Here is a 12,702-nt window from a genome sequence, read left to right on the forward strand (position 1 = left end):
TGATTTTAGATATATTTTCCATCATTTGCACTTTTTAAAAAAAATGAATAGGATAATAATGTACACAAACTACAAATTGAAAATGAAAAGTCGCACTGGAATCTCCTGGATTCACTAAACAGTCGTCGTCAGCAGTCCCTCCAAATCGGGGATGATGCCTGTCAGGCTTTGTGAGACTTCAGATGACTGAGGCGCCCAATTCTGTATCCATATGTTCTTCAGCAGTTGGGGAGGCACATTGTTGTGGAGTGGAAATCACAGCCCCGGATTGGCTTGTTTCTTCCTCTGCCGTCAGCGTTCTGCCTCACTGTTGAGTTGCTGAACCTCGAAGTGGCTTGCGCCTTGATGGACTAGGTGGTGCCATGCTGAGTGATTGGCAGCATTGTCCCAGTCAGTGGTGTTAATATCTGCGTGCTTTAGGGTGACCTGGAGGCTCTCCTTATACCTTTTCCTTTGGCCGTCCTTTGAGGCGTTTTTCAGGCATCCAGATGCAATGACCCATCCATCAGAGTTCTGCAGGAGCAGGGCTTCAATGCTGGTAGACATAGCTTCATGGAGGACGTTCGCAATAGTCCGACAGTCCTCCCATCTGATCCCCAGGTTTCAACGCAAGCACAGCTGATGGAAGTTCTCAAGAATCTTAATGTGGCATTAGTAGATGGTCTAGGTTTCGCTGCAGTAGAGGAGGGTGGTCAACACAATAGCCTTATAAACCAGAACCGTTGTTGACTTGCAAAGTTCCTTGTTGTCAAAGACATGTTGACAGCTTGAAGGCAGCGCTGGCACAGTCAACTCAGTGTTCGACTCATCAATGGTAGTACCTTGGGAGAGGTGGCTACCAAGATAAGGGAAGTGCTGCACATACTCCAGAGCCACCCATCTAAGTGGCTGGTGCGGGGGATGCTCAACTGGCCAGGGGAAGGTTGGTGAAGGACCTTTGAATTGGTGATGTTTAAGGACGGGCCAAGCCTCTTATACGCGGTGTTGAAGAGGTCAAGCATGCTTTGCATGTCCTGTACAGAGTGAGCCATCACAGCAATCATCTGAAAACTGAAGGCCGTGGATGTCCGTGGTGGATGAGTTTTGTTTTTGCCTAAGCAACCAAGGTTGAAGAGCTTCCTGTCCAGATGATACTGAATGCTGACACCAGGTTGTAGATCATCTCAGATGAGGTGGACGATGACGGTCAGGTAAATGGTGAACAAGGTGGGGACGATCTCTCAGCCTTGTTTGAACCCGATCCGGATGTAAGGGGTGTCAGTTTCAGATCCTCCACTCAGGACGGTGGCGATCCTGTTGTCTTGCAGGAGTCTTAGGATGGTGACAAATTTCAATGGGTCCGTGTAGCCAGAAAGACAATGTCTGCAGTACCCCAGGATGGTCAGAAGCCACACTGGGTTTCCGGGAGGATCTCCTCAGCGGTTCAGGAGGATGCAGACCAGGATCTTACCCGCAATGGACTGGGGGAAATCCCGCTGTAGTTTTCACAGTCAGATTTGTCACCCTTCTTGTAGATAGTAATGATGGTTCTTGAGATCCCAGGGAATGTCCTATTCATCCCAGAGGTGGAGGATGAACTGGTGGAGTCGTGATGTGAGCTGAGAGCTGCCAGCATAGTAGACCTCTGTGGGTATCCTGTCTAATCCACAAGTTTAGTTGGTTTTCATCTGTTGGATGATCTGCTTAAGGTTAGTGGATCACCAAGGGATTTCTCTACAGGGTGTGGAATGGCTCAGAGGGTCTCCTCCAATATTGTGGATTTCCGATTCAGGAGTAGTTTGAAGTGCTCCTTCCAATGCTGGTGGATGACATCGTCCTTGAGTAGCTGGGAGCCATCCTGTGATTGGAGAGGGTTTTGGCCAGTCAGGCAGTGTCCATAGATCGTCTTGATAGCCTGGAAGAAGTTGTGCATGTCGTGCTTGTCGGTGTAGGCCTGAATCTCATGTTCCTTCTCCATCCACCAGTTGTTCTTCATGTCTCAAATGCGTCACTGGACCTCGGCCTTCAGTTGGTGGTACACTGCCGTCATTCGCCAGGTACGTGGGAGGCTGCCAGGTGATGAAGGTTGCTTGCTTCCAATTGTGATTGCAGTGTCATTGGCGTCAAACCAGTCTTGGCTCCATTGTGGTACGAACCCCACATTCTGTGCGCAGATATCTAGAACAGTGGACTTGAGTTGCTACCAGTGTGCCTGGATGGAAATAGAAACAGTGGTGGGCACTTGTTCCCAGGCTCTGTGCAACTGGGCCTGAAACTCTTCCTGCAGTCCCCGGTCCTTCAACGCTGCAGCATTCAGCTTTCTCCATGTAGCTTTTTGGGTCCTCCAGTGTCTTGACACTAGGTAGATGTTCATCACCAAGTGTACAAGTCGATGGCCTGTCCAGCAACATTCAGAATCCTTCATGGCCCTCGTGACAAGCACGTCCCTCAGGTCTCTGCCTCACACTAGAACCCCCTGTGGTGACTAAACAGTACTGCAGAAGCAGAGGGTGAATGTGTATTCATGTCCACGGAGAGTCATCTTCTGTACAATAATATCCTAGGTGGGAGAAGGATCACTGAGTGCACAATTCTCTCAATTTGCTGTGGACATACCTTGCATCTGAACTTTGGCTAAACCAGCACAAAAGCTCAATGTTGGTGAATTCTCTACCCCATTGTATTCCACTTAGTGCTGATAAGTGAATTGGTTTCCTTACAGCCCACACTAGTAAGTATGTAAACTCCCTATATAATATGGAGGAGCAACTCTACCATAATTCGCCAACTGTTTATGGTGTGGGTTTTTATAATAAAGTTCAAAAAATATATAAACATTAGAAAGCAATAGTAGTTTGCATCATTCCCCTCTACCAAATATTTCTGCAATAATAAGTATTACCAAAAGTGTAATGTTTGAATTCAGTTTTCTGCAAACTTGAATAATGGTGCAATCTTCCTAGAAAGTGCTATTGTTCTGAGTTTTTTGAGTTTTGAGTGTAAGAGAAATGCAGCTAGCATATCATTTAAAATACATGAGAATATGAAGAACCACTTTTGAGTAATTGCTATTGAGCTTTGAGAAGAATGGGCCTGTATTCTCTGGAGTTTAGAAGAATGAGTGGTAATCTTATTGAAACGTATAAGATGCTTAGAGGGCTTGACAGGATAGATATTGAATGGCTGTTTCGATTTCCCCGAGTTAGAAAGTCCAGAACTCAGGATCATAGTCTCAGAATAAAGGGTCAGCCATTTAGGACTGAGATCAGAAATTTTTTCATAGGGTTGTGACTCCTTGGAATTCTCTATCCCAGAGGGCTGAGTTGTTGGACACTAGGGGGATCATTGGATATGCAGATAGGATAGAAAGGTTGAGCTGAAGTAGACCAGATATGACCTATTGAATGGCGATGGATCGGATTTGAGGGGCCATATGGCCTACTGCTGCTCCCAGTTGTATCTTTATTCACTCGTCTGTATTCTCTTAAGCTGTAAAACAAAAACAGAATTACCTGGAAAAACTCAGCAGGTCTGACAGCATCGGCGGAGAAGAAAAGAGTTGACGTTTCGAGTCCTCATGACCCTTCAACAGAACTAGGTGAATCCGAGGAAGGGGTGAAATATAAGCTGGTTTAAGGTTGGGGGGGGGTTTGGGTGGGGCGAGAGAAGTGGAGGGGGGTCGTGTGGTTGTAGGGACAAGCAAGCAGTGATAGAAGCAGATCATCAAAAGATGTCACAGACAACAGAACAAAAGAACACATAGGTGTTGAAGTTGGTGATATTATCTAAACGAATGTGCTAATTAAGAATGGGTGGTAGGGCACTCAAGGTATAGCTCTAGTGGGAGTGGGGGGAGCATAAAAGATTTAAAAATATTTTAAAATAATGGAAATAGGTGGGAAAAGAAAAATCTATATAATTTATTGGAAAAAACAAAAGGAAGGGGGAAGAAACAGAAAGGGGGTGGGGATGGAGAAGGGAGTTCAAGACCTAAGATTGTTGAATTCAATATTCAGTTCTCCAGGCTGTAAAGTGCCTAGTCGAAAGATGAGGTGTTGTTCCTCCAATTTGTGTTGGGCTTCACTGGAACAATGCAGCAAGCCAAGGACAGACATGTGGGCAAGAGAGCAGGGTGGAGTGTTAAAATGGCAAGTGACAGGGAGGTTTGGGTCATTCTTGCAGACAGACCGCAGGTGTTCTGCAAAGCGGTCGCCCAGTTTACGTTTGGTCTTTCCAATGTAGAGGAGACCACATTGGAAGCAACAAATACAGTAGACTAAGTTGGGGGAAATGCAAGTGAAATGCTGCTTCACTTGAAAGGAGTGTTTGGGCCCTTGGATGGTGAGGAGAGAGGAAGTGAAGGGGCAGGTGTTACATCTTTTGGGTGGGCATGGGGTGGTGCCATAGGTGGGGGTTGAGGAGTAGGGGGTGATGGAGGAGTGGACCAGGGTGTCCTGGAGGGAACGATCCCTACGGAATGCCGACGGGGGGGGGGGGGGGGCGGCGGTGGTGGTGAAGGGAAGATGGGTTTGGTAGTGGCATCATGCTGGAGTTGGCGGAAATGGAAATGGCGGAGGATGATCCTTTGAATGCGGAGGCTGGTGGGGTGATAAGTGAGGACAAGGGGGACCCTATCATGTTTCTGGGATGGAGGAGAAGGTATGAGGGCGGATGCGCGGGAGATGGGCCAGACACGGTTTAGGGCCCTGTCAACGACCGTGGGTGGAAAACCTCGGTTAAGGAAGGAGGAGGACATTTCAGATGAACTGTTTTTGAAGGTAGCATCATTGGAACAGATGCGACGGAGGCGAAGGAACTGAGAGAATGGGATGGAGTGCTTACAGGAAGCGGGGTGTGAGAAGCTGTAGTCGAGATAGCTTTGGGAGTCGGTAGGCTTGTAATGGATATTGGTGGACAGTCTATCACCAGAGATTGAGACAGAGAGGTCAAGGAAGGGAAGGGAAGTGTCAGAGATGGACCACATGAAAATGATGGAGGGGTGGAGATTGGAAGCAAAATTAATAAATTTTTCCAAGTCCCGACGAGAGCATGAAGCAGCACCGAAGTAGTCATCGATGTACCGGAGAAAGAGTTGTGGAAGGGGGCCGGAGTAGGAATGGAACAAGGAATTTTCCACATACCCCATAAAGAGACAGGCATAGCTGGGGCCCATGCGGGTACCCATAGCCACACATTTTATTTGGAGAAAGTGAGAGGAGTTGAAGGAGAAATTGTTCAGTATGAGAACAAGTTCACCCAGACGGAGGACAGTAGTGGTGGATGGGGATTGTTTGGGCCTCTGTTCGAGGAAGAAGCTAAGGGCCCTCAGACCATCCCGGTGGGGGATGGAGGTGTAGAAGGATTGGACGTCCATGGTGAAGAGGAAGCGGTCGGGGCCAGGGAACTGAAAATTGTTGATGTGACGTAAGGTGTCAGAGGAATCATGGACATAGGTGGGAAGGGACTGGACAAGGGGAGAGAGGAGGGAGTCAAGATAACGAGAAATGAGTTTTGTGGGGCAGGAGCAAGCTGACACGATCGGTCTACCAGGACAGTTCTGTTTGTGGATTTTGGGTAGGCCATCTGAGGTTGGGCGACTATCAGGTTGGAAGCTGTGGGAGGAAGATCCCCAGAGGAGATGAGGAGATACAGAGGAGATACAGCTTCTCTTAAGCTGTATCTATTCATTTTGCACTGAACTTACAGAATTATTTGCAGGGGTATGAATCTGTTTGCTCATGAAGTTGGCTCAAGGAAAAGTTAGCAACGCTTCACTTTGTCCTGATATTTTTAACAAAAAAATAAATTTTTACCATCAATGGTTTTCCCCAGGGTTTCTCATTTTTCATAACCTTCAGTTAAGATTATAAGCAGCGAGTTTAGGCATGCTCATGAATAGTCAGTTTTGCTGCCCATAACAAAATAAAATTAGTCTCTGCTGCATATGCAAGCTATAGCATGTTAGATAGTGAGGCTTTTCAGCTGAAAGCAATGCATTTTGAAACTTGAGGCTCAGGCTTTTCATGAGGCTCTAAGGAAAACACACGCTACAGCTGTTTCAAATCCAGAAAATGCTGAATCATATCTTAATTTTTATAAAGTGAATGGCCCATAACGTCTAAGCGTCATAACAGGGGATACCCCAAAGATGCACTGGGAAACACCCCCCAGATATCCAAAGGTAAGGATTCCCAGCAATTGCCCAATGGAAGTTCAAACCTCCATTGGGCAATTGCCCTGAAATCAGAACCATCCTAAGGTATAATTTAAATCACAAACTTCGGATGGTTCCAATTGTCTTATAGTAATAATAACCCAGGAAAAGTTAGAACTAAAACAAGCTCTAAGTCTGGGTAACTATAGTACTGACCCCCCACAGGACTCTCTCCCGACCCCCTCTACTGACCACCCAACACCCCTGAACAGCCTATATGCCTCCCCTCCTCTACTCCCCGGCTAACTGACGCAACCCCCTCCACCCGAAAAACTGACATGCGCCCCCCCACCGCAACCAACATCTCTCCCAACCTCCCACGCCCCCACCCCCGACTGGCCGACACCCTCCGCCGACCGAACAATTGACCATCCTCTTCCCACACTGACCACCCATTCCACCCATCCTACCAACTTACCTTAAAAACCTATCTTATTCCTGGCATCTGAAAGTTGCTGGACCTTTAAACTTACCTGCTTTACGGAAGCTAGTGCTGTTAAAAAAAAGGTTGTGAGGCTTCCTTACATCCGACTCTAGTCCTTGGCTGAAGGCCTCAGGAGTGCTCTGCCCTACGCAGTTCTCGCCTGGCCTAGGTCAGAATGTCGCGCAAGAAAGGAGTGGCTGGATTTAGAGGTAAGTAACTTAAAACGGAGTGGCAATCCGTTTCTAATTGCCACTCTACAGAGGTTCAGTCCCATTATCTCTCAAAGTTTATCTCCGGTCATTACTTCTCTGTTTAATGATGAAATCAAGATATCGGCTAAAAGGTTTTTCAAAAATTGTTCGATTTGTCCTTTAAGTAGCTGCAGGGTCCATGGACAATGGATGAGGAGAAAAAAAAATCAGGGTTCCCATCCCTGATTGCTATCCAGTGACATGGTTAGAGTGGGCTGATGTCAATTTAGGATAAGTGGGTTGATGTCAATTGAGGGTAAGAGGGGGCTCAGCTGTGATGGCCTGTAGTTAAATATCTCCCGAGCATTGACGTCTGAGGCCTGAATGGCAGTTAGGTGAGGTACTGAGGATTGGTTAGCGTCTATGGAACCTTATGAGTCAGTTGTCAGGTGGGTGAAGGGAAGAAACAAAAAGAACCTGGGATATTATGGCCTTTGATGTGATGTGGCACAGAGTAATTATGAACTGTGCTATTCATAGTGTTATCAATAACAATTTGGCGTTCTGTCATTTACCCCACTGTGGCTTATCTTTATTGCCTCATATCTTTGTCGTTAACTTTAAACACCTCTTAGCTGTATCTTTGCCAAATTCTACAAAGCTGATCTGAAGTTTCAGCCATGGCAGCTGGGCATTCACCCCACAGCGCTTTCTTCCTGTTCCTTTCCCTCGAAGGCGAATAAGATTGCCAAGAACCCTGCACCCCTTGGAATGCATTGAGAAGAACAGGAATTTAGGGAAGAAAGTCAATTAAACATTGGAAGAGAGAAATGGAAAAAAAATATATAAATTATATCCATTTGAAGCCCATTAACTGCTTCAGACAATTATCAGTTTGTGTCATTGTATCTAGCTTGATATTTTGTGTATATATGAATTCTATTGCTATTCAGCATGATCTATATTATATAATCAATATTAGTTTATAATCTATTCTGTACATGCAATAGCTACTGTGTTCCATTTTTCAGTTCTTTCATGAGTGCACCTATATTGACTCAAGATGAAACTTAATAAAATCATGTACATTGTGTCCTATCTGTTAACATGCTGCTTGTAAGCTTTACTGTAGCAAAGTTAATTTCAATCCAGTTAATGAAATGCTGACATTAACATTACCAGGGATTCCTGCTTGTACATGATGTGAATGCTGACTGACCTCTTCTGTTCAGACTAATTAGAATCACCTTCAGCTATAATTTGAAGCTGTGTTAAGTTTACAAATAGCGCACTCCAGAGACGCAACACTTTCACTATGTTTCATGCATCCGTTTGTCACAAAGGAATCCATTACAGATAACCTTAGAAATCTAACTCCGGGACTTGAAAAAAATGAAAGTGAACTGAGAATTTCAGTTGAGCTTGAACTAAATTCACTTTTATGGCATTTTAAAATTATTATCCAGAATATGGATGCACAACAAAATAAATACAACTTGATATTTATAAATGCCTCAATAGTACGTGTCGTTAAATGAAAATTAATTGAATGTGAATGTACCGAGCCAGCAAGCATTAATCGCTTGGAACGTATAATGGTGTGGAAAGAAGCATAGAATGGTTAAAGCACACAGGGAGGCCATTCAGTCCTGTCAGTGCTGACTCTCTGTGAGAGCACCTCAGCCAGTCCCATTCTCCTGCCTTTTACCTGTAGCCCAGCAAATCCTTTCTCTTCAGATAATTATCCAATTTTCTTTTCAAAGCCACAATTTAATCTATTTCCACCACACTCTCAGGTAGTGCGTTCAGCTCCTAACCACTTGCTGCATAACAAAGCTTTTCCTCATGTTGTCTCTTCTAATCACTTTAAATTTCTGTTTCTTTGATTCTCAATCCTCCCACCAATGGAAACAGTTTCTCCCTCTCTGCTCTGCCTAGATCCTTCATGATTTTGAACGTATCTATCAAATCTCTCAGGCAGAATTTTGCCCTTGATGGGTGGATGGGCGGGAGGGCCCCACCAGCTCGGCGGTGGGCGGACAGCCGATCGCCGCCACCGAAACGGGCACCGCCACCATTTTAAGTGGGCGGGTCACCCAACGGGAAGCGCCATGAGCTTCCTGTGCAGGGTGGGGGGGATTCCCCAACTGTCAGAGTGCGCTCTTTCGCACATGCGCGTGAAAGAGCGCACTGCTCCTTGAGACTAAGTGCTGCCTCAGGGAGAGCGCTGACAGTGTTTGAAAGTTTAAAAATAGAAAAATAAAAAAATCATTAACATGTCCCCCTCATGTGACAATGTCGCACGAGATGGGACGTGTTAATAAATATCACAGAAACTTTATTAAATATTTTAAAAACCGACATGAAACCTCATCCCGCCGGTGGATGAGGTTTCTTGTTTTTTCGGAAGCCCACTGGGGCTCCTGGCCTGCCCGCCAGCCTTAAGGTTGGACGGGCAGGTCCTTTAATTGATTTAACTACCCTGTCAATGGCCTCAATTGGCCATTGAATAGTCAGCGGGCGGACAGCTGATTTCGCCGTCCCCCCGCCTTCCTGAATATTTAAATGGGGTGGGATGATGTCGGGGGTTCCTCCCGATGTCATCCCGCATCAGTTTCGCATCGACGAGCAGGCCCCACCCTCAGCTCACCGACAGAAAAATTCTATCCCTCAACTTCTCGAAGGAGACCAATCCCAAGCTTCACCAATCTAGCCATGTAACTGAAATTCCCAAAGTGAATAAAGATCCTAAGTGCATAAAGGTACTGAAAACCCCCTTGAATTTTTAAATGATGGAGCAACATTCTAGTGACTTGAAACCATAGTTTCAAGATGGCTGAACATTTGCATCACTGTACATGACTAATTCCAAAACCATTAACTAGATCCAGCCTGTCTAGGAAAACCCTATCAGAGACAATTACCCTGAAGAAATCTGAATGAACCACATCTTCTGAGCTAGTCACAGGACATCGAGACTTAACTGGGTGGGGAACAAGCTATTAGATGTGTTCACCTTAGACAAAGGGCTCTGGCTGAGAGAGGAATTCACCCAGCCGTAATATAATCAAGTTGAAGCCATGCATTTGTATCCACCAGCCACCACCAGTTTTGCCTCATTGGACAGTTGAGAGAGCACCATGTGACAAGCCAGCCTAACCCTCTTTTGTATTTAAGAAACTCTTTTTCTCCAAGATGCAAGACAGAAGCAGAAAAGACACCAGTAAGGCAGTATGGGCCTCCTCTCTCCCCAACCAACTAGCAAGTTTGAGCCCTGTCTGTAGTTTGACTATCCATGTGCCACAGGCAGAGACTTAAGAAAAAATCAATCCAACAGCTGTTGTCTCTGAAAGAAAAGACTCTAAAAAGCCTGTTTAAGCTATCCTCGCACTCTGTAACTTATTGGCACTTGTGTGTGAGAGTTGGAGCGTTTTTATTATTTCACTTAGATTGAGTTAAGTACAATAACTGCCATCCTCTTTTTAAAAAAAGTCAAGGAAGCCAGTCTGTGTGTGTCTTTTACGGTCACAGCACTTAAACAGTTAACAACTCGCTGAATTGGGAAGCATATCCTTTAAAAAAGTGTTGAGGTCAAACGAGCAGTGGGAAAAGCGATGAGCCATTTTACCCCTCCTTAACTGATCTTTGCAACATCATAAAACATTCTAAGGTGCTTCACAGGAGTGTTTATAGAGCAAAATGTGACACAGAGCCACTTAAGTCAATATTAGGGCAGATATGAACACGTAAATTAGGAGCAGGAGTGGGCCACTCAGCCCATCGAGCTTGTTCCGCCATTCAATAAGATCATGGCTGATCTGTTTGTAACCTCAATTCCACATTCCTACCAACCCTGATAACCTTTCACCCGCTTGCTTATTAAGAATCTAGATAACTCTGCCTTAAAAATATTCAAAGTCTTTGCTTCCACTGCCTTTTGAGGAAGAGTTCCAAAGACTCAGTACCCTCAGAGAAAAACATTTCTCCTCATCCCTGTCTTAAATGAGCGACCCCTTATTTTTAAACAGTAACCCCTAGTTCTAGATTCTCCCACAAGAGAAGACATCCTTTCTGCATCCACCCTGTCAAGACCCCTCAGGATCTTATATGTTTCAATCAAGTCACCTCTTACTCTTCTGAACTCTGCGGTTACAAGCCTAGCCTGTCCAACCTTTCCTCATAAGACAACTTGCCTATTCCAGGTATTAGTCAAGTAAACCTTCTCTGAACTGCTTCCAGCGCATTTACATCCTTCCTTAAATAAGAAAACCAATACTGTACACAGTACACCAGTTCCACCAATATCCTGTACAACTGAAGCATAACCTCCCTACTTTTGTATTAAATTCCCCTATCAATAAATGATAAAATTCTATTAGCTTTCTTAATTACTTGCTGTAACTGCATACTAACCAAAATCTTGGTCAAAGGGGTAGGTAGCAATTGAGAAAAAGAAACGCTTTGAGTACCTTAAGTAATAATGAAAGCATGTATTCTTAGCTCTCCATGATTCAACGTCTGTGAAGTTTCGGCCCTGCCATTATTTTCCTTTCTCGTTTCCTCTGTTGCAATTATGCTGCAACCAAATGTCTGGTGCTTTGAGTCCTGTTGACATTAGCTGACATCAGTCTTCTAAAATCTATTAACGATTTATTTTACAGATTGTTATTCCATTTTTTATGTCATATTTTCACAAATCACTGATTGTAGTTGAAATACCAGGTTTTGGAGTTGGTACACCAGTTCCTAGTTCCTGCCCTCCACATCTATTTTCTCCACTGGCTAAGTGTTAGGGTTAGGGTTAGTAACAACTACTTGTTAATGGCTGAACACCACATAGTGATTTGGAGCAGTTTAGAAATGCCCAATTTTTCTAAAAATCGTCACAAGTTTATTATGATCTTATATGGTGTTTTAAATATACCTTAAATATACCCAAACTGGGGATGTACTTGCAGTGGAATCAATATTTTCATGTCACCCCTCAGAAACTCTGTACTCTCGTCATGAACTCCATTCCCCTCATCATCTCAAACTGAAAACACTGTTTGCAAACTTGGTGTCCTATGGGACACTGAGCTGAGCTTCCAGCCCCATATCTTCCACATTACAAAGACCATCTAATTCCACCTCCGAAACATCACTTGCCCGTGTTTAGCTTAGTCCAGTTACCACTGAACTCCTCATCCATGCCTTTGTCACCTCCATGATTTGTCTAATCTAAACGTCTCTTCGCAAGCCCACCTGAAATTTAGAAGTCTCATCTGTGTGAATAAATTCCTCAATGGCCTCACCCTTTCCAAACTCTAACCCCCTCCAGCGACACCACCTCCCCACTAGAATTCTCAGTCCCTCTGACTTTGGCCCCTTGCTGATTCCCTCCCTCTCCCCTTGACCCACCTCTGGTACTCCAACACAGTATCGGTTAGATGTAGCATTCAGTAAATCTGTTCAGTAGGATGTCAGAACTTGAATCTCAGAACTTGGTGTAGGAATGATAGGGTTTGGATGGAACGACAAAGTCTGAATACAACATAAGGGTCACTAATTTTGGTTGGCTAACTGAATTTATTACAAAGCAATTACCATGCAAATAATACAGTCAACACCAGAGATCGTCATTACTCAGTAAAATAAACTCATGGCTGCCAGTACCCAGATGCATTAAAGACTAGTAGCTCTGTAAAATGAGTGCAGCAAACACCGGACATTCTGTAAGTAATCAGACTCCGCACAGTAAACATGGCAACCTTTTCCCTCCACTAGATGGCATGTCATTCTATGATCAAAGCCAAAGCATTCTATCCTGACAGAAATTAATTTAGTTTGATGGACGTTGCACTTAAATATTCAATCGGCAACAGCACTGACTTAAGCAATAGGCTGTTTTAAGC

This window comes from Carcharodon carcharias, chromosome 8 (assembly GCF_017639515.1).
Source record: "Carcharodon carcharias isolate sCarCar2 chromosome 8, sCarCar2.pri, whole genome shotgun sequence".
Taxonomy (NCBI): Eukaryota; Metazoa; Chordata; class Chondrichthyes; order Lamniformes; family Lamnidae; genus Carcharodon; species Carcharodon carcharias.